The sequence below is a fragment of the Hyperolius riggenbachi genome, chromosome 6 (assembly GCF_040937935.1).
Source record: "Hyperolius riggenbachi isolate aHypRig1 chromosome 6, aHypRig1.pri, whole genome shotgun sequence".
Classification (NCBI taxonomy): domain Eukaryota; kingdom Metazoa; phylum Chordata; class Amphibia; order Anura; family Hyperoliidae; genus Hyperolius; species Hyperolius riggenbachi.
The window spans coordinates 127,950,042-127,975,768 of record NC_090651.1 but is presented as its reverse complement, the minus strand read 5'-3'; the positions used below and the strand labels follow the sequence as shown (position 1 = coordinate 127,975,768).

The 25,727-nt window shown below is 44.2% G+C and overlaps 1 long non-coding RNA gene across 1 annotated transcript in view; it reads right to left on the bottom strand.

Annotated features, from left to right (window-relative positions):
• Positions 1-24,745, bottom strand: part of LOC137522547 (uncharacterized) — a 34,368-nt gene extending 9,623 nt beyond the window's left edge. The window contains exons 1-2 of the long non-coding RNA XR_011022330.1: positions 24,581-24,745; positions 21,036-21,072 (exon numbers count right to left, since the gene is read on the bottom strand). This is a non-coding gene — a long non-coding RNA (uncharacterized lncRNA). The remainder of the gene's footprint in view (positions 1-21,035; positions 21,073-24,580) is intronic.
• Between the last annotated feature and the right edge of the window lie 982 nt (positions 24,746-25,727).

The following is a 25,727-nucleotide window of genomic DNA, read 5'->3' as shown; positions in this document are numbered from 1 at the left end:
ATGGGGTTTAGAGTGCAGCTGGCTCACTATAGATGTTAGGGCATTGTACTCTTGTATTCCACATAATTTAGCCCTAACTGCCCTACATTACCATCTGGAGAGGTATTCAGACTTTTCACCCGATCTGCGTATTTTCGTCTCTGCCGCTACTGAGTTCCTTTTGACTCAGAATTACTTTATGTTTGATGGCGCCTTCTACCTCCAGAGGTGTGGTGCCTCCATGGGGGCCACATTTTCCCCCTCCCTGGCTAATTTTTACATGGGGTGGTGGGAGGAGTTCCACATCTTTGGGGGTGGGGGGCGCCTATCGAGTCATATTGGATGGTACGGCAGATTCATTGATTGACGACATCCTGGTTGTATGGAGAGGTGACCCAGCCCTTATAACATCATTTATGATCCACCTTAATACCAATACATGTAACTTACAATTTACGCATACCTGGCACTCAAATAGTATTAGCTACCTAGATTTAACCCTGATAGGGAATCCTACACTGGGTAGAATACAGACCAGGACGTACAGAAAGGAGTGCTCAGGTAACTCCACTCTGCAGGCCAGGAGCTGTCATCCGCCGCATACAGTCTGAGCGATTCCGGTGGGCGAATTTATTAGGGCGCGCTGGAATTGCTCGGACAATATGGCTTTAGAATCCTAGTTTCTCGTGGTTGAAAACGTCTCCTTGAGAGGGGATATCCAGGGTGGACCATAGCGGAGGGCAAAAAACGAGCCATGGCAGTTCCTAGGGAACGGCTAATTCGTGGCGGTAAGACTGACGCTGACTCAGAGCAGGATCATAAGCCTGTTTTTGTCACAACTTATAGCTCCGAGCTCCAAACTGTGAAACGGGTAGTAGCTAAGTACCTCCCTATATTGGAAGGGGATGAGGATTTATGCCCATATTTACGGATCGGGGTAAGGTTTGCCAGTAGGAGGGCCCCCACCTTGGGTAATATCCTTTCACCAAGCCTTTTCAGTTCAAGTGCCACCTCTGCCACGTGGCTGTCCACAACAGGATCATATAGATGTGCGGTACCCTCTTGCAATTACTGTCTGCTTCATAGGAGAACCCAACATGTAGAATCTATGACAAATGGCCATCGGTTCCCTATGAGACATTTCATTAATTACAACACCAAAAATGTTGTATACCTGGTTTCATGTAAAGTTTGTGCCCTACAATATGTGGGGTGCACCACTAGGCCCCTAAAAGCTAGGATTTCGGAGCACTTTTTGGGAGCAGGGTGGGCTACTAGAAATATTTCTAATGTTACCAGACATTATCGCCAAGCACATCAGAGTGACATGTCGGGTTTCTCTTTTCAGGGTATAGAAAGGATTTTTGTGCCGAAAAGAGGGGGGAATCTAAAGGCCATTATCCATAAACGCGAGGCTTTTTGGATTTTCCGTCTAGGCACAAGGATGCCCTATGGCCTGAATGCTAGATGGGATGTGGCTTTAGTCACAGGTTAGACTGGAACCTCCCTTTCCCTATGAGCATGATACAGCCTTTTCACTGCCCTTGTATACTGTATGTATTGTTATATATTTTTTGCACTTTTTGTATTTTTTCTGCTCTATGTGTATTTTAAATTTTGCTGTTTGATTTTATTTGTTTAATAGTGAGAGGATTTGAGTTTGGGGGTTTGGTCTAGAGTTTTGGCCTTCCACCCTTCTGGGCGGTACCTACCCCACCCCCAATTGCTCCATCCTCCCTTTTTAAGTCTGACAGTGAGAGCCGTATAGTAGCTATGACTAAGGACTTTGGTCCGAAACATGTTAGCTATGAGGCCTTTTGACTGTATTGAGGATATGTCCTAAATAAAGAATTCGGTGAAAACATCGTTGCGGATCATTTTCTACCATTTCCTGGAAGGGGCAGAGCTTTCAGCTTCAGCTCTGCCCCTCCTGACATCAATCGCGGCGCATTGCCGCCTCTCCCCGCCCCTCTCACTCTTCCTTCACAGAGAGGGGCGGGGAGAGGTGGCGATCCGTGCGGCGATTGACGTCAGGAGGGGCAGAGCTACAGCTGGGAGCTCTGCCCCTAAGCGCAGCCAAATCCACGACCAAGTTGGTCGTGGATATTTGCAGAGGAGTTTGGGGGCTCTGCAGCCCTTGTTTAGCGGCGGGGACATGGCGGATTACTTGTGAAAAGAGCACTGAAGCTAATCATAAGGTAAAATTGGCAAAAATAGTTCGCTTCAGTGTCTATTTAATGAGCACTCCACTGAACCCATCCGGAGCCTGGCGGGTCCAGTAGCTTCAAAGAACGATATCCCTGCACTTTAATTAGCCCAGTAGGCTGACTGTCACTTGACACCAACCCCTCCACAGTGTAGATGCTTGTATTTGCTAACATGGTGGGAAAATTGTGGCCAGAGGTGGATTAGAAAGATTCAGCCACCTAAAGGGCCATATGCAATTCACTTTTTCACCTGAGTTTTTTCCAAGGTGATATTTTCACAACTTGTAAATAAAATGCCTTTTACAACACTAGCAAGCAAACAAACACTGAAAATAATTTTGACAGTTCATTTTCACCTACTTTTTGGTACTTTTTCCATTGCAAAGTGCTAAAAAGTTAATTTAACTTGAAGATGAAAAATTATCACCTAGGAGAAAACTCAGGTGAAAATGTAAATTGCAAATGGGCCAAAGTCTCACATAACACAAACTGTTCAATGTGGACTTCATTCAAGGAATACATCTGCTTGCCATTTACATTGCATAATGTCATGAGTTCACAGCATTTTCTGTGCTCAATCATTCCAGGCATTGTGTAAAAATGCAAAGTCATGTTTCAGACTAAGCACTCTTCTGGAAGTTTATCATAAAGTAAACCTATTCTTAAAAGAAAGGAAAAAACTTAAACTGCACTTTTAACCCTCTTTCCCACCTTACCCTTTGTCAGTCTCTAAATAGAAAAGTTCTCCTAAACTAGACTAGCCTTGTTTCTGCCTGCACGTCTGGGTTGTGGAAACGCAGCCACATCACCTCTTACCAACACATCACCTCTTACCGACACATCGCCTCTTACAGACACATCACATCTTACCGACTCATCACCTCTTACCGACACATCACCTCTTACCGATTCATCACCTCTTAAAGGGAGCCAGAGGCCCCAGAAAGAAGAATTTATACATACCTGGGCCTTCCTCCAGCCCCATACGCACGGATCGCTCCCACGCCACCCTCCTCCGCGTCCTGTATCCGGCGGTACCGGGTCCCGTAGTTTCGTCCAGTCGGCGGCAGCACGCGGACAATTGTCCGCATCACAGGGGCTCCCGGCATACCCGTACGCGTGCAGCTGCATACTGCGCAGCCGCACGCGTAAGGGTATGGAGGGAGCCCCTGCTGATGCGGACATTTGGCCGCGTCCGCCAGAAGTGACGGGACCCGGTACCGGCGATCCAGGAAGTGGAGGATGGCGGCGTGGGAGCGATGCAGGCTTATGGGGCTGGAAGAAGCCCCAGGTATGTATAAAATCTTTTTTTCTTTTTAGGATGCCGGCGTCTCTGGTTCCCTTTAATGACACATCACCTCTTACCGACACATCACCTCTTACCGACACATCACCTCTTACCGACATATCACCTCTTACCGACACATCACCTCTTCATGGGCGTCCGCAGAAAATTTTCAAGGGGGGGGGGGGTGGGGCAAAATGGGGGGAGGTAAAAGAGCCGAAAATCTGGCGTGGTGAAAAAATGGGGCTCCCGGCATACCCATACGCGTGCAGCCGCACGCGTAAGGGTGTGGAGGGAGCCCCTGCTGATGCGTACATTTGGCCGCGTCCGCCGGAAGTGACGGGACCCGGTACCGGCGATCCAGGAAGCGGAGGATGGCGGCGTGGGAGCGATGCAGGCTTATGGGGCTGGAAGAAGCCCCAGGTATGTATAAAATCTTTTTTTCTTTTTAGGATGCCGGCGTCTCTGGTTCCCTTTAATGACACATCACCTCTTACAGACACATCACCTCTAACCGACACATCACCTCTTACCGACACATCACCTCTTACCGACACATCACCTCTTACCGACACATCACCTCTTACAGACACATCACTTCTTACCGACACATCACCTCTTACCGACACATCACCTCTTACCGACACATCACCTCTTATCGACTCATCACCTCTTACAGACACATCACCTCTTACAGACACATCACCTCTTACCGACACATCACCTCTTACCAACACATCACCTCTTACTGACACATCACCTCTTACAGACACATCACCTCTTACCGACACATCACCTCTTACCGACACATCACATCTCATTTGTGCATTTTTGTGTGAAAATTATGATAAAAAAGTAAATGGCTATATTTACTCATCACTAGGGATGGCAATGCTTAGGAGAACACATGGAGAGGCATGCGATAAGTTTGATTAGCTGATGTAGTAGGAGTATTGATCTCACCGTATGCATTTTTCCCCTTAGCTATGAGGAAATCTGATTCATCGGGAGTACGCTCACAGATTTGTTACACCTTATCAATAAGATACATTTTCAGATCAAAGCAAGTAAAAAAACAAATTAAGGAAATAAATATGTCAGCCTCCATATACATCTTGCTTCAGGTTCCTTTAGATTAAATCAGGTCCCTTGTCTGTTTATCTTATGGACAGGGGTGTAACTAGAAATCACTGGGCCCCCCTGCAAAACTTTTGATAGGGCCCCCTCCTCCCCACCTCTCACCTTCTGCACAGGTAAACTGAGAACCAATGTTATTCAATTGACTAGTGCACACTTGAATGTGTAAAATCAGACAGCAGTGAAGCACTGCATGCATTTTCTCTATCAATTACATTAGCTTCTGTGATAAAACGTGCATGGTTTCACACATACAGACACACATGGTGTGCAGAAAACGCATACAGAAAACCACACAGAAAACCAATAGACGAGTGTTTTCCCAACCTCAGCTTATTACACTTACTCTGTCCATCTCTGATGGAGCAGAACTGGCTCTGCAGACTTCACCAGCATCACTACAGAACACAGCACTTGGGGAAGGGTAGAGAGGTTGGGGGCTGGTAGCTGTACACAAGACCCTGCTGAACACTGAATAAGGACTGTCTACAAATCTTTGTCTGCATAACTTTGTATGATTCCTTATCAGTGGTTGAGCAGATGCAGTCATTAGACCAATTGTGCAGAGAACAGAAAGTTTGTTCTCTCTGTGCCCTTAGCTGTCAGTCTCTCAGAACAGGGAAAATAAGTTCCCCCCCCCCTCCATGGGGCCCCCTGTGGCTTCTGGGCCCCCTGCGGATGCACCCCTTGCAGGGTCCATTGTTACGCCCCAGCTTATGAAACATCTTTCCTCATAGCTGAAGTAAATAATTAGTAGCTTGATAAAATTCTTGAGAACATTTTAGTGAATCAACCCCATAGTGAAATCACTCAAGAGATAAATTTAGAGCATCAGGGCCTACGCATTTAGTACGGAATGTTATTGTTATTTTTTTTTTTTACCAGCACACACCATTTTCTTTCTACAACTGTTGGTTATTATGAGATGAGAAACACTTTGAATGCTGAAGATTATATCATTACCAAAATATTGGCAGAGTTGATGTTTGTACAAGTTTTGCCAGACGAAGAGGAAGTACTGAGTTCAGTGCTATATACAGATTCTGAGAAGACTGACAAAAGCAAATAGTGATGGACAAGGGCAGAAATCACACAAGACAAATAACATTTATATAGCCCTTTTCTCCTGGCGGAATCGAAGGGCTTGAGCTGCAGCCACTAGAGCCTGCTCAGTAGGTAGTAGCACTGTTAAGGAGTCTAGTCCAAGGACTCCTTACTGAATAGGTGCTGGCTTACTGAGCAGGAAGTGCCAGGGTATGACCCACTGAGGACACAAGCTCCCTGTTTGGACTTTCATTATGCATGAAGTTTCTTAACAATTGTACAACAATGGAATTTTAGGAGCAGTAAGTTTACTCTTTTCATCCATATTTGGGAGACAACAATATCTTTGATCTGGAGTACAAGGAGGCAGCATCAAGAAAAGTACATCTGCAACTTCATATGTTGTGGTCACTTTTATGATATTTTATATTTTATTTTTTTAATCTGCATTTATGTTTGTGCTTATACAGTCTTTTATTTTGTCTATGCTTGATTCCATATGTTTGAGTAGTGCTATGCATAGAACATACTGCTGGCAGTTTGCATTGGCAATCATACATATTAGGAATTATGTATAACTGCAATTATGTTGACAGATAGACCAATAAGCAGATAATAATGAGGGCATTCATATTGTATTGACACTTCTGATCTATGGTAAACAGCTGACTACATTGGGCTTGATTCACAAAGCGGTGCTAACCTACTTAGCACCTCTAAAGTCTTTAGACGTGCTAACCAGGGTGCTAAGTAGGTTAGCACCGGATTTCTCAAAACCGGTGCTAACCTACTTAGCACCCTGGTTAGCGCGCCTTAAGACTTTAGACGTGCTAAGTAGGTTAGCAACGCTTTGTGAATCAAGCCCATTGTGTGCTGATTTCTATTTGAATAATCTGTTTTTAACATGTTCCTTTCCAGCTCTCTTGTTGTAAATTGTATGAATGGACTGCTTAGAATCTCTGCGCAGATCTTTTCAGCACTTTAGCGCACAATTTAGTGCAAAAATTAATTTATTTCAGTAATTCACTATTTGCTTTTGTTCAATCAATTTGTGTAGTATGTACCTGGGTGCTGGAACAAGGGTAGGAGGCGCACAAAGCAAAAGTATATCAACCAATAGTCAATTTGGAGTCAAAAGATCATATAAAAATAGACTCACAAGGAGTTTTAGAAAAAGGAAAACATACCCCAACCAACCGCTCCCGACCTGGACATACGCCAATTGGCACGCATTTGACCTGAGGAAGCAGCTTACACCGAGAAACGCTTTGTTGTAGTACTGCAATTGAATAAATTTAACTTTTTTTTTTTTAACTAAAACTCCTTGTGAGTCTATTTTCATATGATCATTTGACCCCAAATTGACTATTGGTTGACAATGACATATTTTTGCTTTGGGCTCCTCCTACCCTTGTTCCTTTTCCCAGGATTATGATCCCTACTGAACCAGACTGAGAGACCATTTATAGGCTCAGGAACCTCTTGCAGGTGTTTTGGATTAATTAGCTGATTAGAGTCTGGCATTTTGTGTCTGAATATTGAACATTTTTTAACAATATTCTAATGATCTGAGATTTTGATTTTGGGGCTTTCATAAGCCGTAATATGCTGTAATCTTGGCTTGAAATATCTTGATTTGCATGTAATGAGTCTATTTCACATATCGTTTCACCTTTTAAGTTGAATCATTGAAATAAATTAATTTGTGCACGATATTCAAATTTTTCAAAGTGTTACTCTGCATGGAACTCTGTCCCATGATAATTGGGGGGAAATGTTGCATGTGCAGGGGTGTAACTAGCCTTTTTGTCACTCCAGGCAAGAAGTTCTGTGTCACATCCCCCCCCCCCCCCCCCAAAAAAAAAAAACAAAAAAAAACAAAAACAAAAAAAACACCAAAGAGAATATGAACCATGTGCCATATAGGGTGGATGCATAATACAGAGGGTCCCCAAGATACAAACAATTCACTGAGCCTGTCGCATTTTGTTGCACACCCCCTTCCTGCACTACCCCAGCTTAGTGTGTACATGCAGAGTATAGTGCAGCAGAAGCTGTGCTCTCACCTCCAGTCCAGTCCAGTGCTGTGCTACTGCCTATCCTCGTACCACTCGCCCTAATGCCTAGCATCTCCTACTGCATGTATTGTGATTATACAACGCTAGATGAGGAGAGCCAGAACTAGAAGGAGCAAAAAACAGACAGGATGATCGCACAGGCACAGCACTTCCTACCTACAGTAAAATATGGTGGTGGTTCCATCATGCTGTGGGGCTGTGTGGCCAGTGCAGGGACTGGGAATCTTGTCAATGTTGAGGGACGCATGGATTCCACTCAGTATCAGCAGATTCTGGAGACCAATGTCCAGGAATCAGTGACAAAGCTGAAGCTGCCCCAGGGCTGAATCTTTCAACAAGACAACGATCCTAAACACTGCTCAAAATCCACTAAGGCGTTCATGCATTGGAACAAGCACAATGTTCTGAAATGGCCATCTCAGTCGCCAGACTTGAATATAATTGAAAATCTGTGGTGTGAGTTAAAGAGAACTGTCCATGCTCAGAAGCTATCAAACCTGAATGAACTAGAGATGTTTTGTAATGAGGAATAGTCCAAAATAGTCCAGAATCCAGACTCTCATTGGAACTTACAGTAAGCATTTAGAGGCTGTAATTTCTGCAAAAGGAGGATCTACTAAATATTGATGACATTTCCTTTTTTGTGGTGCCCAAATTTATGCACCTGCCTAATTTTGTTTAAACAATTATTGCACACTTTCTGTAAATCCAATAAACTTAATTTCACTTCTGAAATATCACTGTGTGTGTCTCCTATATGATATATTAAACTGACATTTTTTATTGTAACAACCAACGATTTATACAGGAAAATTATGAAAATTAACAAGGTTGCCCAAACTTTTGCATCCCACTGTAATTGGAGACAACTGTTGCTTAACAACTATGACAATAATCTGGTAGCAAGGACAGGGCCGGATTTATACTTCCAAGTGCCCTAGGCCAGCTGACACCAACCCCCCCCCCCCCCCCCCACCCCCCCATCAAATTCTCTCCAACCGTCTGAGTAGCAATAACTGGTTTGAATGAGCTCCCCTCCATTTTGCTGCTATGCCCCTCATTTGGCAAAGAAGCAGTGCATGCCCAAAGCATTCCCGGCCTCGGCTGCTGTGCACATCTGAGTGCGAAATTGCAAGGAGCGCGAGTATCCAGAACATGTGCTGCTTCTTTGTTCTCTGTGCGACTGGCTACAGACTACAGTCAGAGCTACAAACAGGTGACAGGGCAGCGCTATTGAAAGAAGCACATCCAAAACAGAGAACATGTGAGCAGAAGATCTAAAACTACACATGCTGACATAGATGTGCTTTAAACAGTGACAATATGGTACTTAGGGCAAGGCAAGGAAGGACAGATGAGTCAGTAGGAAGTTTTGAAGTTATTAAAACAGAATGATAACATTTATTAGCTAAGTGTAAATAAAAACAGTGAGCCTTTGGCTTCTTCAGACTTTGTATATGTTTGTAGACTTTATACTAACAAGATGTTAGAGCACGCAGCTATATATACATTCAGCATCAGAAGGAGATACATAGTTTGTTTTGCAAATATAAATAAATGTAATATATTTGCCATCCTTTTTCACTGATAGCTAGCTAGGAAAGTACAATGCTCTTCTAAAATGAGTCAGGAAAGAGTTAAACTGTAGCACAGAGAATGCTGTGGTCATTCCCTAGGAAAAAAACAAACAAACCATAAATTTAACAGGTCACAGGTCTTTAGGAGCTGACCAGACCAGTAATAAATCTGACAGCGCAGAGGGAGAAGATTCCTGTTTGTGATTCTGAATTTGTGCATGAAAAAAAAGTACAGAACTCAAGAGTTCTGCTACTAAACCCAGGCTGGCACTTCTCACAGCAGCTTGTATGTCCCCACCATCATACATACGACATAATCATCAGGTGACAACACATACTGACTGTCCTCAAACACACTCTACACAAGTGAGAGAGATGCAGAGATTTCTGGAATTCAGGCAGACCAGAGCAAAGCAGGGGAGATGATTTACTTTGACATGCCCTGCTCATTTTTATCGCCCTAGGCCTTGACCTTGGTGGCCTTCCCAGAAATCCGGCCCTGAGCAAGGAGGGTCATGGCTGAAAGAACACACTTCTACTGCAATGGTACACAGTGCAGCAGCAGCACGGGCAGATCAAGGGCCATTATAGCAAATGCAAAGGGATAGAACAAAGGTGATTCCTGATAGGCTCAGCCACCAGAGACAGTTAGCAAAGCTAGTCCAAATTCATAGTGTCAGCGGCAGCCTGAGACTGTCAGTACAGCCTGAGACTCAGTGCAACTCACTTGCACAAAAGGGGCCAGAGTATGTGGGTGTTTGTATTGGACTGCTGACTGTGGCTTCTGAAGCATATTAAACAGATTTTAAGCATAATTGAGTTCTGCATGGATTTTATGGGATTTATAAATAGCTAATTTATAATCTGTGGCGTAACAATAGGGGCTGCAACCCCTGCACCCTCTGGGGCCCACTCAGGGCTGTTTTGGGGGGCAGAAGGGGTCGCAGCATGAGGGGAAAGCATGGCCACACATTGGCGGGGAGGGGGGACAGTTCCCCCTCCCTCACCTCGAGCTCTCACCTCAGCGCGCTCTCCTCCTGCATCAGTAGCAGCGGGCAGGAACACATACCTTCCTGCGTTCCACGCTCCTGAGGTTTCCGATCTCTAAGTGTCTGATACTAATTCCTGTTTAAACAGGAAGTAGCATGAGGCACTTAGAGATCGGGCCTCCGAGGTGGGTGGGGGCCCATCCAAATTTTTGCAGGGGGGGCCCATCCAAATTTTTGCAGGGGGGCCTGGTGATTTCTAGTTACGCTGCTGCATATAATGCAGTGCTGTACAATAAATAAACTTTAATTTGTGTTTGATGTGCTGCCTTGCATTTTTCTCAATGTAGCTTACCCTGGGTTAGACGTGTTTTGCTGAGTATGCTGAATTCAATATAATTCTAACCAAACACTTCACAGTAGAAAATGAAATGCTGTTAATGCAAAACGAAGAAAAACTGAATGCAAATGATGCAGCACCCAGGCCAACAATACAATAACATTGCCAGAAGGTGGAGCCAAAGCTTCTTACTTACACTTAGAAATTGTCCTTATCCTGGGTGTAACTGGAATAGATACAGAGAAGGATTCACCTATATTGGAACACTAAGAGAAATAACAAGCTCTCCCAAGCTTTGAAAGGCTTCTTGTAGAATTGGGATTTAAAGGGATTAAAAAAAAAAATGTAACTTACCTGGGGCTTCTACTTGCCCCCTGCAGACATCCTCTGCCTGAACAAAATGATCCACCGGTCCCCGTCGCAGCTCAGTTTCATTGTAGGCGGACCACTGCGCCCTGGCCGCACGTGTCCTCGCTCCCGCTCACTTTGCTAGGAGTGTCCTGTGAAGGCGGTGTATGAGGTTTCCGCGTACTGCACCTGCGCAGGACACTCCTGGCAATGGGAGCGCAAACAAGGACGCCCGACCAGGGCTGCGCAGATGCAGCGGGCGTGGACTTGTAGGCCTCGTTCACATTAGGCAACGCGTATGGCCGTGCGCTCGGGACGCAAGCAAACCCGATCGCACGCCATCCACGTGGCCGTGCATTGCGCTGCTGACCCCATTCATAACAGTGAATGGCATCAGCAATACGCTTTGGCAAAAATGGGAGCAGCAGTGCGATTGCACTTCGCACTGCTGCGCAGCATGCATAGTCTGAACGTCAGGTGTGCTCTCTATGCACTTCTCATGTCCTTGCTGATCATATACTGTACGCGCTGCCGAAATGCGCACGACAGTGCATATAGTATGAACGATGCCTAAATTGGCTAAACTGAAACGGAGCCTCGGCGGGGACCGTAGGATCCTTTTGTCCCAGTTCGGGATCAGGACGTCGCTGATTTTTTATTTTTTGCCTGACGATTCCTTTAAAGGGGAACTGAAGAGAGAGGTATATGGAGGCTGCAATATTTATTTCCTTTTACTTCAGTTTCCCTTTAAATCTACTTCTGAAGTTTTAACAGTTTTATTGTTTTTGCTCAATGACACATTCATTGAAGTATGCCAGAGCTAAAATCTATGAACTATTGAACCTTTTCATCTCTTTCCTTCTCTCAGAAGCCATTTTCTGCTGGGAAAGTGTTTTATAGTTGTAATTTCTTATCAGTGAAGGTCACAGTGCAGTCACTTCCTGACAGGATTGAGTCAGCCACTTACATACCTAATATTCTCTTTCAGGCAGAGAAAAAAAAAGGAACACAGCATAGTTATTTGTGTGCTAGGCACTGTACATATCCATGTCTATCTCATCATGTCACCTCAGGTATCGTTTAAACGCACACAGACTACAGAAAAATTAATTTATTCAGGAACTGTATGCGTAATAAAGCCTTTTCATTATGTTTTACAAGAGCAAACTCCTGTTGCAAGTCCCTGAAGGGATTACCGTCTTTTTTGATGCCTTATTTTCCAAATAATACATTCAGACTGATGTCAAGGTGTCATCATACCTGCCAATCATGGCTTTGTGTTCTTTTCACTTGCTTTCTTTACCGCCCCTCTCACTCATCTATGTGTTTTTACACTTGCTTGTGCAGTTTGTATTTCACAGGTGCCGATGTTCTGGAGGGTGGGACCAAGGCTCTGTCATTGGGGCTAATCACTGAACTCTCTAAGTTAAAGATGGCCCAAACTGTTCTGCCGGCAAATAGTTTGCGGGGAAAAAATGCGCCCCCTATACATTATAATGAGCCAAACTTTGACCACTCACCCAAGAGTCAACAGACACATGGCAGCCAATCAGCTATCCCTTCCACCTGGACCCCCCCACCTATCAGAAAGCTAGCACAGCAGCCATTTTGCAGTCTGTGTTTGGATTCTGTGCTAGGCAGAGCCAGGAGAGTGTGCTGCGGATAGGGAAAGCGTTAGTTAGGCCTGTGTTCTGTGTCCCCAGCCTTTTGTTAAGCTGCAACTAGAGGGATGGAGGGAAAACAGATGACATTCAAGTAAAAATGGGTGATTTACTAAGGCACATAACAAGCTTGCTGACTGTGCCTGCCATAACTTTTGGAGATTAGAGTAGCTGGAAGGGCCCCAGGGAGCAGAGCAGGGCAGGGGGGAGGGGGGGGGGAGAAATAGCTTCACAAGACGTTACTGCACAATGGATGCACCAGGTTTAGGATATTTAGCATATTTTTTTCACTGTTTTTTGTCCCTTAAACCGTGTCATGCTGGGTATTCATCAACAATTGGGGCTATTATGTCTTTAAATTGCAAGCTGGGAATTATGGTGTTGAACCAACAATAGGCTATGATATCCTGTTCCTGTATCTACATGCTAGGACTTATTATTCAGCACCAGTGGTTAGCTTCTACAATATGTCTACTTGCCATGGTAGAAGTTGTAGATCAGCACAAACATCAGGCTATACTATCCTCTGTATGCCATTGGGGAGTTGTACTTCATGTAGCCATCCTGCCAGCATGGCTATTGAGTACCTGTACAAAGTGGCTGGATAGTGTACTGGTTAAGGGCTCTGCCTTTGATATTTGAGACCAGAGTTTGATTCCTAGCTAGAGTCAGCATCTATTCAGTAAGAAGACCTTTGGCAAGAATCTCTAACACTGCAGCGTGGCCCCTTGAGTGGGCCCTTAGTGTCTGCAGCTTATGAGTGCTTTGAGTCCAACAGAAGAAAAGTGCTATAAAAATGTTAGGATTAGGATAAAGTATATTCTCTGTGTAATGATATCTGGGATTTGTAGTTGTATGAAATCAGTTCTGAGACAGTTAATTACATAGTTTGCTGTTTGCAGTTTTCTCTCCTACATCTAGGTGGAGAATTCCTCTCACCAATAGAAGAGCAGCTTTTATACTGTGGAAGTAGGAGAGCAGCTTTTATACTGTGGAATTTTGTAGCCAATGAGAGAAAGTCTTAGCTCAGAGAATTTGCTAGAAACTGGGCTGAGTGAGCTGAGGGCAGAAAGAACTGATAGAGAACGGGGAGAGGAGCCTGAGAAGAGAGAGAGAACCAGAGGAAGCTGGAGAGAGATATGAGGGATTACACAGTGTTCCACACAGAACTGAGCTGTCTGGGAGCTGAAATTCTTTCTCCACAGTGTCCTGTGACTGCATCCTTTCTGAAGGAGTGTGACAGACTACTTCGCATGGCTGCTTCATTCTGCCTCATCTGAAGGAAATGTAAGCAAGCTACTTTATTACTACAGCAATCAGCTGATAGTGACTTTGTGTGTCTTATCATCTGCCAGTGCCTGCATTGCAGCCCTGCAGGTTCAGGGCCAGCTTTGAGTGAGTGATTCCTGTTGGATTGTGACTTTCGCATGGTCACCACTGCCAAGGTCTTATGCAACGCAGTTTCTGGTTAGGACTGGAGACAAAAACTGTCATATTGGCATAACAATCTGCTCTGAGGTATCTAGGCCTATCAGAAGAGGATCATTTATCATATATATCTAATAATCCAGCTTGTGTCATCTTCTTGCTGTTTCATATATGAACTCCAACTGCCAGCCCACTACTTTGATTAACATTGGCCAATGTTTAAAGAAATTAACTTAAAGTGTACCAAAGCTGAATAAAAGAAAAAGTTGTATACATACATGGAGCTTCCTCCAGCCCCATATGCTCAAGTCACTCCTACGTCGTGTCCTCCGCTGTCTGCAGCTCCGATACCAGGTCCAGTCACTTCAGCCAGTCGGGGCTAATCTACGCAGGAGAAGTGCGTCCTCTACATATATTTCCAGTGGCTGCTGGAGAAATACACAAAGAGCGCACTTCTCTTACATCAGACTGACAGAAGTGACTGGGCCTGGTATTGGAGCTGCAGACAGCGGAGGATGGCAGCGTGAGAGCAATCCGAGCCAATGGGGCTGGAGGAAGCCCCATGTATGTATAATTTTTTTCTTTTATTCAGCTCTGGTTTCCTTTAAATGTTTATCTGAGTTTGATTAAAGCAGACTGTTTATACATTTGCCATTTAAAGTGCACTTTTGATTTACTCTGATTTTTAGGGGATTTGACATCTCTGCATTTTCTGGTGCTTCTTTGGGACAAACCCTTTCCAGGGACTTTGGAGGTGTTATTCTCTATTCCATTCCTTTGCGAGCAACTGTTGGTATTCCATTATTGCCATAACTGTGAGTTCAGATGCAATGAGTTATCTGTTAGAACATGTTGCTAGAAATTAAATGGTTCATTTTATCTTTATTACTGGGTTATAAAATTGCTTAGCATTATACTGCTGGTTTATGTGTATCACTGGAGGGTGTGGGTGTCCCCGAAGTTGGACAAGAGCAGGGCCCATCTAACACAGCTACACCTACGGGTGCGCTACATTCAGCATCATAGGGATATTATATAACCTGCAGCTGCCTGTCATGTTGTCATTTGTGGTTGAGCATCAGGGAGGGGTACAATATCCTCTGACTGCCAAGCTGGGATTTATGGTTCAACAGTTATGAGGCTATCAGATAGATGAGTGATGAAGAGACCTGTAATTAAGGGTGGAAAGCAAGAGATCGGGGTAATGGGAAGAGCCAGAGGCTGAGGAAAGTTTCCTAGAGCCGCTCGCCAAAAACCTGAAAGCTACCAATACATGTGAAATTTAACTGATAAACTAGAGCTGCTCAGCAAAAGCCTGAAAGCTACTAAGATGAAGTTTAGCTTTAGTGATTTTTTTTCCAAATGATGAACTAAACTTCAAGTCACCTAAACCTAAACTCTTCGTGCTGTTTCCAAGATACAAGTGCTTGAAGGTAATCAGCACTGCTGCTGCACCAAAAAAATTGCCCACAAGGGAACAATTCTTTGATGCTTAAAGAGACACTGAAGCGAAAAAAAAAATTATGATATTATGATTTGTATGTGTAGTACAGCTAAGAAATAAAACATTAAGATCAGATACATCCAGGGCCGGCGCTACCATTAAGACAAAGGAGGCAGCTGCCCCAGGGCCCCAGAGCTTGTAGGGGCCCCCAGTGGCTACAAAAGGAAAAAATTTTTTTCAAAATTGGCCTTATAGTTTTTGAGAAAATCGATTTTAAAGTTTCAAAGGAAAAAAAAACACATTTAAAAACCTGCCGACTTTAATGGTTAATAGCAAATCCACCTTAAATGCTAGAAACCATAAATTTGCAGGATATGTTAAGGAGATCATTAGGAATAAGAGGAAAAAACAATTTTTCAAAAAGACATTATAGTTTTTGAGAAAATCGATTTTAAATTTTCGAAGGAAAAAAAGTATACTTTTAAATGCGGTAAATGTCACTTTTAGTAGCAAACCTAACGGTAGTGTAATTTTACATGCATCAAACGAAAGCGCAATAAATTTCCTGACGGGGTTTCCAGGGGGTCTATACGCAGCCGCAGCGCTTTGGCCAGGGATCGCTATACAGATCCCTGGCATGTTTTCCTATTTTCCCAATTTTATTTTTTTTTTTATGTTTAGAGTGTGGGAATTTAAAAAAAAAATTGTGGGGTCCCCCCTCCTGAAACTTTTTAACCCCTTGTCCCCCATGCAGGCTGGGATAGCCAGAATGTGGAGCTCCGACCGATTGGGGCTTCACACCCTGACTATACCAGCTGCAAAAAAGGTCTCTTAATGCCGATTTTTGTTCCGGGGTATATGTTGGGGAGGCCCCCCAGGTTTATTTTGCCCTGGGGCCCCATTGTTGCTTACACCGGCCCTGGATACATCAGTCTAATTGTTTCCAGTACAGGAAGAGTTAAGAAACTCCAGTTGTTATCTCTATGCAAACAAGCCATTAAGCTCTACGACTTTCAAAGTCGTGGAGAGGGCTGTTATCTGACTTTTATTATCTCAACTGTTTTCTTTTTTTCTGCCAGAGGAGAGGTCATTAGTTCACAGACTGCTCTGAAAGAATCATTTTGAATGCTGAGTGTTGTGTAATCTGCACATATTATAGAATGATGCAATGTTAGAAAAAACACTATATACCTGAAAATAAAAATATGAGAATATTTTCTTTGCTGCTAATCTTCTAGTAATTATTCATAGTACACAACCAATTCACTATATCATATTTTTTTTCGCTTCAGTGTCTCTTTAAGGCCTCTTTCACAGAGGGACGTTGCGTTTGATGCGACGTTAAGGTCGCATAGCGTGCCCCTAATGCAACGCATTGAAAGACTATAACTTGGACATCATAGTACATTATTTAGCCCTGCGTTCGGTGCGCAGTTTTCGACGCACAGTGATGGAATGAAAACGGTGCATGCGTTACATGTAAAAATATATATATATATATTACCGAGCATGTGCAACACACATAACGCAGCAAATGTATTGCTAAACGCACAGCATGCAGCACTGTCTCAATATTGCTACACGTTACACACAACGCAATGTGTGCACGTCGCACAGACTTTGTATTGCTGTGCGTTAGTCTGTGTTGGAACATTTTCTAACGTGCGACTTTAACATCGCACTGTGTAAGAGGCCTTAAGGTCCATGTATCTAGCGATTTTGGCAGCCAGTTGACCAAGAGACTGATCTCTCGCTGATTGGAACTGAACAGAAAAAGATCTGTGGCCACCATATCCCACAGACACCATATCCCACACGATTGATTTCAGCATGAAATCTTTTAAGAATAGACCTAGTGACACTGCCTCGTAGTGGCCTCGGCCGCTGTCCCCCCAGTGCCAGAGCATGAATACTTTACCTGTCAGTGTCCGCTGTTGTCTACATCTCCGCAACTCTTCCTCACACACACGCGCGCCACACATGGTTGCTGCGTATGGCACTTGGGTGCATGTGTGATGTCAGCAACCACATGGCATGTGTGTGAGGAAGAGTCTGGAGACGGAGGCAGTGGTTACTTATATTACTCTAGGGGGGACAGCTCCGGGGGTTCCGTCATGTCTGTTGCTTGCCCCGATATTGCACACCGTTAATGCTGCACACCTGATCCAGCAAGTTAGCCTGAGATTTTGCAGCATGTCTGATCGATACATGCGATCAATTTCATCCCGAAATTCATTGTCAATTGGGCATGCTTTTGGTGGCACCGATTTTCATCTGATTTGATTATAATGATCAAATATCGAATTGGACGGTCGATCGGCTGCCATGTCGAGTAGTGTATGGGCATCTTACGAATGCAAGACAAACAAATGTGTTTTTTTCTTTTTTAGCATAAGGGTAAAGAGTTTTCAGTTTCCTAGTTTAGCAGGCTCGCCCTTTTGTCTAGCCAGTGATGCAATAACTTGAGAAGCACAGCCAGGCTTCCCTTTGAAAATGTCAAAGTACAGTTTGGAGTTGTAGAGAACGTCTTTTTGATTTTTTAACACACAGCCAGTTTGAAATTGATTTACAGAGACCAAAGGCATAAACAATAACGATTTCTTTTTTTTTGCAGTGGGTGAAAGAGCTGCTGGTCAGGAGGATTCCATATGGCATTGCTGTACGCTGTCAGTAAATCTGTTTGCAATGTAATGTTCCTAAACTACTCATGTGGCCTAACCACATTCTGTACTTGGGGTAAGAGGTGAGATCTGGGACACGCACATAATCTCAATTAAAGGATGTCAGTTCTTGTATATTTACAGATAAGAAGGATTGCAGCATCAGTGTGAATCATGAATTGGCTTGTCTAATAGTGAAAACTGAAAGCACCGGATGCTTTAATTACATCCACGTATTGTATCATTCAAAGGGAGTGATGTCATAAAGGGCGATGCACACAAGTAAATTAGTGGCAGATCAGGTAAATAACCTGTTTGTTCTTGACATTGATCATTTATCTGTTCTGCCACCATGGGCATCCGCACATAGGGGCAAAATAGGGCAGTCGCCCCCACTTGGCCATCAGCTGCCTACCCCTTCCCATCCCCGCTACATATCATTTAACAGGCAGCGTGCCTGCAGCCAGCATCAGACCTCCGATCTAGCAACGACCAGAGAAGCGGGCGCTAGTCCCTTCACGGACACCGCACTGATATGTGACGTCATATGTCACTTCCGCATATGCACCACGATGTCCACAGATTGCCTTCTGATCGGAGGTCTGACGCTGGCATGCCTATTACATGAAAGGTAGCAGGGACAGACGGGCGACGGTGAGTGGGGTCCCTGTCACCACCAAAAACTGCACAATTCTGCAACCTGAGACCCCCTCTACTGTTGGCATTGTAATAAGAATGGGGATTACCAATCAATGCCCAGCCCAATGGATATGTTTATCAAATACTATTGAAAATGCCCTAGTTTTACCCAATCTCGCTTTTATTTCATCAAAAATATTATATTCTATCTTTTCCAGAAGGCGTACACTGACTTTCATTCTGTACATTTTAAATCTCCAACCAGGTGCAAATATATATATATATATATATATATATATATATATATATATATATATATATATATATATATTTAACTATATACTTTGCGGTGCACATCCTGTAAAATAGGATTGCAACAGTGTTGAAAAGTGGCATTGTAGTTAAAGGGATACTGTAGGGGGGTCGGGGGAAAATGAGTTGAACTTACCAGGGGCTTCTAATGGTCCCCCGCAGACATCCTGTGCCCGCGCATCCGCTCACCGATGTTTCGGCCCCGCCTCCAGTTCACTTCTGGAATTTCAGACTTTAAAGTCTGAAAACCACTGCGCCTGCATTGCCGGATCCTCGCTTCCGCTGATGTCACCAGGAGAGCACTGCGCAGGCCCAGTATGGTCTGTGGCTGTGCAGTACGCTCCTGGTGACATCAGCGTTAGCGGGGACACGGCAACCCAGGCGCAGTGGTTTTCAGACTTTAAAGTCTGAAATTCCAGAAGTGAACTGGAGGCGGGGCCGTAGCATCGGTGAGCGGCTGCGCGGGCACAGGATGTCTGTGGGGGACCATTAGAAGCCACGGGTAAGTTCAACTCATTTTCCCCCGACCCCCCTACAGTATATCTTTAACCGTTGCAATGCAATGCATACAGTCCATAGACACATGCTTATACCACAACTGTTAGGCCCCGTTCACACTTGCGGTTTTGTCAAAACCGCACCGGATGTCCGGACCGCACCGTATCCGGACCGGACCTGATCCGTACGGTTCCTATCCGGATCCGGTCCGGATCCGGTCCGTTTGCATCCGGTTTCCGTGCGGTGTGAACACGGTTGCGGTCCGGATCCGGTTTCTTAAGGAGATAACAACCTGTTATTACCTGGGGTCTGGGAGGTCAGCAGAAGGGTCTGGGGTCATTGTTGGAGACAGGTGGACGTGTGGAGACCATCCGTGGATACAGAGACTGCAGTTGGGACCATGGATCCAGGCATTTTTTACTCGTATACCTGGGAATTCTCTGTTGTTCGCCTCCTCGTTATCAGACTAATCAGACATGTTGCTGCCTAGAGCTCCAGCATGAAATCGCTGCTGCCCCACCTGAACGCTGGGCCCATGTGGTCCCCATCCAAAATGCATAGGAAGTGGGGTAGAACGTCCGGTTTTTGTAGCCAGTGTGTTGTGCGCTCTCCGGTTCTCATTGGTTTCCATTGGCCGGATGGTGCAGTCCGGCTCCGCCCCGGATACGGCTGCCGGAGGAGCCGGACCAAAAAATAGCGCATGTTGGAACGGACGCCGGAGTCCGGATCCGGTCCGGCTCCGGTCCGGCAGAACGGACGCATGTGAACGGACGCATAGGCTTTCATTGCTATTGCCGTGCGTCCGTTCCGTCCGTTCTGCAAGCGGTCCGGCTCCGGCACGGCGATTCCGGACGGCCACCGCTAATGTGAACCGGGCCTTAGCATGGAAGTGCCACTGGAATATTATTGTATTGTGTGGCAGTGCGATTATATTGTCTGTTGCAATGCAATGCATGTAGTCAAGGCTGGATTTCAGGAAAGACCACAAAGGCCTGGGCGTTGGGCAGCTGCAGCCCGAGGGGGAACCTGAACATGAAAGAGGGGTTGCTACATATAAAAGGAAGGCTGAAAATGTGGAGCAACACATGAAAAAGGGAAACTGATGCCCAAGGGAGATGTTCATGAAAGAGAAGGGCTGCATACATGGATGATCCACATGGAAGAGGGGGCTGTACATGGAAAGGAAGGGATACTGCTGCACAGGAAAGGGGAGTCCCAACATACTTGGCCTAGGGGCACACCAACTATTAATCCGGTCCTGCATGTAGTGTGAAAAGATCCTAAGTGTGGAACTTTGCTGCACCTCACCATCAGCAAGCTATCTTAAAAGAGAAATGAGCACACTTGGAAGCTACTGCACATTTTGCACAAGAATTGCCATGAACATAAAGGAAATAAGAAGGAACACTTACCAAAGCTTGCCTGCGCATGACACGAGTCATTGTTCATCTGCAATGACAGTAAACGTGGTTACCAAAGTAAACTAAGTTGGAAACGTGTAGTGAATAAAATAGCATCCATACCTGATATACCGTAATTGCTACCACTACAAAATTGTATTACTCCACTGCCTTGTGACAGAAAAAAACAGTACTGGCTTGTGGGAATTTACATGAGTTCACATTATAAACAATGACGTTTCAGCTTTAGCTGGTGGACTCTAAAGTCTGGACTTTCCCATTTAGTGTTCTAAATGTCAGAATAGGGAGGGGCTTAATTGGTAGACTTTCCCCACCTGATCTCCTGAATTTGCTTTGCCTCTTCAGTGCCCTAGTTGGAATTGGCCATGAAAGGCTGATGGAGCTGGAACCTCTGGGGTAGATCTACCACATCCAGTGCAAAGAAAACTGGAGTAGATGCCCGGATCAAGAATTCTGTACCAGATTTGATCAAATGTTTAAAGAGTGATAACTTGGCACCTATGTGTCTGTGAGTTATAAAATATTATGTGATTTTAAAACAGAGCTGCAGACAAATGTTTCTTTTTAAGTTTGGGAAGAATATAATACAACAAAAAAAGAACACGAAGAAAGTGAGAGAAAATGCCAAGAAAATCCAGACAGCATCATCAACAATTTCTTCCTAATTCTATATCCAAGACTAAAGGTGGCCACACACCATACAATTTTTTAAATATCTTTTCAATTCAAGAATTGCAATCAGTTTTTCTGACTGATTCCAATGCTGGGTACACACGATGCGTTTTTTCGGTCGATTTTCCGTCCGATTGATTTCCGATTCGATTTTCCGATCGATTTCCGATTTGATCCTGTTATCTTTTCTTATGTGTTTCCATTCACTTGTATGAGAAATGGATCAGAAAAACTATCGAAAATAAGATCGGACATGTTGGAAATTACCTATCGAACCATCTATCTAACAAAAAATTGTATGGTGTGTACCTAGCATAACATTTCAAACATTTGTTTGAAATGTAGCACACACATTTTTTCCTCAATTATGATAAAAATGATTGAAAACTCAGCAAAAATTGCCTGGGTCTGTACATCGAGTAATTGTCAATCACAATTCAATTTTCGTATAAATTGATCAGGAAATCTTAACACTCCCGATCTTCTTTTATCAAATGAAAACATGAAATTTGATCAGATTTCTCAAAAGAATTAAAAAAAAACTAGTTTTTTCTGTACCACCGCTCATATTTATTGAATTGATGTAAAATTGGATCTTTTAATTGTATGGTGTGTAGCCATCTTTAGGCCTCATTTACATGGGGGGGGGGGGGGGCTGAAGGTAGTGAATCCCCCACCTGCCAGCTTCTCCCATGCATTGGCTGGGCACTTGCTGGCGCTCTGCATGGGCAGTGAAGAGGTGTCCCCTTCCCATGGAGTCACATCTCAAACATTTACACCTGTGGGGTTACAAACGCTGCCATTTGGTTGCATTTTAATAGCAGCAGAATGGCACTGATGGCCAACAGCTAGGAGGGGGAGCACCTCTGTGTGAAAGAGGTGATTTAGCCGAAAGATACATTTTTGGCTTAAATATCAATGAAATCCATAAACATATATTCAAAAAGTCACCACACCCAACAGAGATAACCATCCAAATAAGTCTCTTTCAAGGCCATTCCAACACCTGCTTTTATAATATACGGTACATCATGTCGTTTTAACACAGCTTTAAAACCAGTCTAAAAGCCTTATATACCCCTCCTAGCCAATAAGACATTTGCTGACCTCATGAACATCTCATCCAGACTGCACTTATAAACATCTGGCTGACCTGATTGTAATTGTTCAACAGCAGCCAACAACATGACTTCTGGGGAAATCCAGCTAATTGAGCATTAAGGAAGTGGGGCAGCCTATTAAGATCTGCATGATTAAGCCATTGACAGATGCAAATCATTGAACCCTGGATACTACTGGTTGCTAATTATATTAATAATTTAAGCTGCAGACTTTAAAAGCAGATTAGATTTTTGTTGAGAAAGAAAACCTTGGCTCTATACTGTATATTGCAAGCATTCATTGCAAATGTTCTTTCAGCTTGACTACTGTGCTGTTGTGTAGATACAAAACACATGCAAACAAAATGTTGCCTTCCAGGCAGTTGATAAGTCAGAGGTGTGTCGGTCAGTGCAGGCGCTGAAAAATGAGTAACACAAGCTTGAACCTTCTGCCCTATGCAGCTAATTATTCCTACAGACAGGTGGGAATGTCTGGAAAGTCTCAAGGCCATAGCACTGTTGCCAAAGCCTGGTACAAACACCCATTTTAAATGGGTCAATGATTGGCCAATTTCACCACCTTTATGTAGTATGAAAGCTTACCTGCACTATCTGCTTGCAGTATTCAAAACAAAATCTGTTGGCCTTCATACTACATGGAGGCAGGCCCGGCTCTAGACTTTTTGATGCCTGAGGCAAACTTGTGAGGATGCGCCCCCCCCCCTCCCCCCGAATTGGAATGATCTGACAGCACCTGACAATTAGCACCGCATGTTATAGCTGAAGTGAGCACCCAAAAAACACCCTCAGTACAGGTAGGTAGCCAGGTAATAGTGCCCCCAGTATAGGTAGCTGGTACAGTTGCCCTTAGTATAGGTAGCTTCATACAGTTGCCCCCAGTGAAGGTTGGCCAGGCACTCTCTTCAATTCCTGTTTCTGCCTGGTGCTGACCCCAGAATTCTGCCGCCTGAGGAAGTCGCCTCACTTGGCATCATGGGCGGACCAGGCCTGCACGGAGGTGGCAAAATTAGGCCAGTCATTGGCTAATCAAAATTGGGTGTGTGTACTAGGCCTTAGGGTGCTTACACACATCCAATTTTGATAGGTCATAATTGTATCCCTTCCATGTAGTGTGAGGGCTAACAGGTTTATAATATACTATGAACAGATTGTGTAGGTAAGCTCTCGTATTACATGAAAGTGGTAAATTTGGCCAGTCTTTGGCCAATCAAAATTGGATGTGTGTACGCACCTTAAAGCTGCAAAGAAGAGCAATTTGAGCTTACATTTTGGAATTCATAAGCCTGGTACACACTTTCAATTATGGTTGGCCAATCACTAACCAATTTCACCACCTTCATGTAGTCAGTGATTGGCCAATCAAAATTGGAAGTGTGTACCAGGCTTTAGATGCAGATTGAAATAGAAATACATGTGCAATAACATTACACCACAAATAGATTTAGGGTGCATATACACATCCAATTTTGATTGGCCAATGTTTTGCCAATCTTACCATTGTAGTATGAGAGCTTACCTGCACTATCTGTACATAGTATTTACAATCTGTTGGTCCTCATACTGCATGGAGGTGGTAAAATTGGTCAGTGATTGGCCAATCAAAATGGCATGTGTGTATGCACTCTTAGGCAACAATATCCATGACAATTTTTACAATAAAAGTGGAATTTCCAACTAAAAAACATAACAATAAATGATAGAAAATATAATGAAGCAGTATCCACAAAATGCATGTCTACTCACTGAATGAAAATGATGTGAAAAATAGCAGAAAGAGAACATTCCCGAAGCCAGTAGTAAGAATAGCGCAGACCATATGAACCAGGTGCAGAAATTTGGTCTTTTGGAGGTATATTGTGGACTTGCTCTCTCTCCTCCTAATGGTTCCATTTCATATTTATCAGAATCCATTCTCTAAGTGAGTGAGATGTAAAACTGCAGAATAGTGTTTGTTTCAGAAGTGTAGCTAAGTAATGAGGGATGGACAGTTTTATACGTGCAGAAGGCAGGGGGTGGAGGTACGCGAGTGGGAATCCCTTTCTCTGTTTCCCTTTCCATGGGGTAATAAATTTAAAAATAAAACAGGATTGTAGTTCTCTGTGAAACTCACAGACTTGGCAGGCGGCCAATGCACTGATGATGATGACATAACTCTAGTAACACATGTCGCCTGAACTCGTAATCTTACAGTGGTGCTGGAACGTGCAACTGTTTACAGAAAGCTTATTTCTCAGTCATGCAGACTCATTTAAAGGGAACCTTAACTGAGAGGGATATGGATGTTTCCTTTTAAACAATAACAGTTGCTTGTCAGTCTTGCTGATCTCTTTGGCTGCAGTAGTGGCTGAATCACACACCTGAAACAAACATGCAGCTAATCCAGTCTGACTTCAGTCAGAGCAACTGATCTGCATGCTTGTTGAGGGGCTGTGGCTAAAAGTATTAGAGACACAGGCAGGGGCGTAACTAGAAATCACTGGGCCCCCCTGCAAATCTTTGTATGGGGCCGCCTTCTCCATGCACACTGAATAGGGACAGTCTACAAATACTATTAGCTATACCTTACATAGCATAACCTTGAAACCATCTTGCCTGACTACTTTACACTATGTTCCTTCACCCCTTAAAGGGACACCGTAGGGGGGTCGGGGGAATATTAGTTGAAGTTACCCGGGGCTTCTAATGGTCCCCCGCAGGCATCCTGTGCCCGCGCAGCCACTCCCCAATGCTCCGGCCCCGCCTCTGGTTCACTTCTGGAATTTCAGACTTTAAAGTCTGAAAACCACTGTGCCTGCGTTGCCGTGTCCTCGCTCCCACTGATGTCACCAGAAGTGTACTGCGCAGGCCCAGTATGATCTATGCCTGCGGCATGCGCTCCTGGTGACATCAG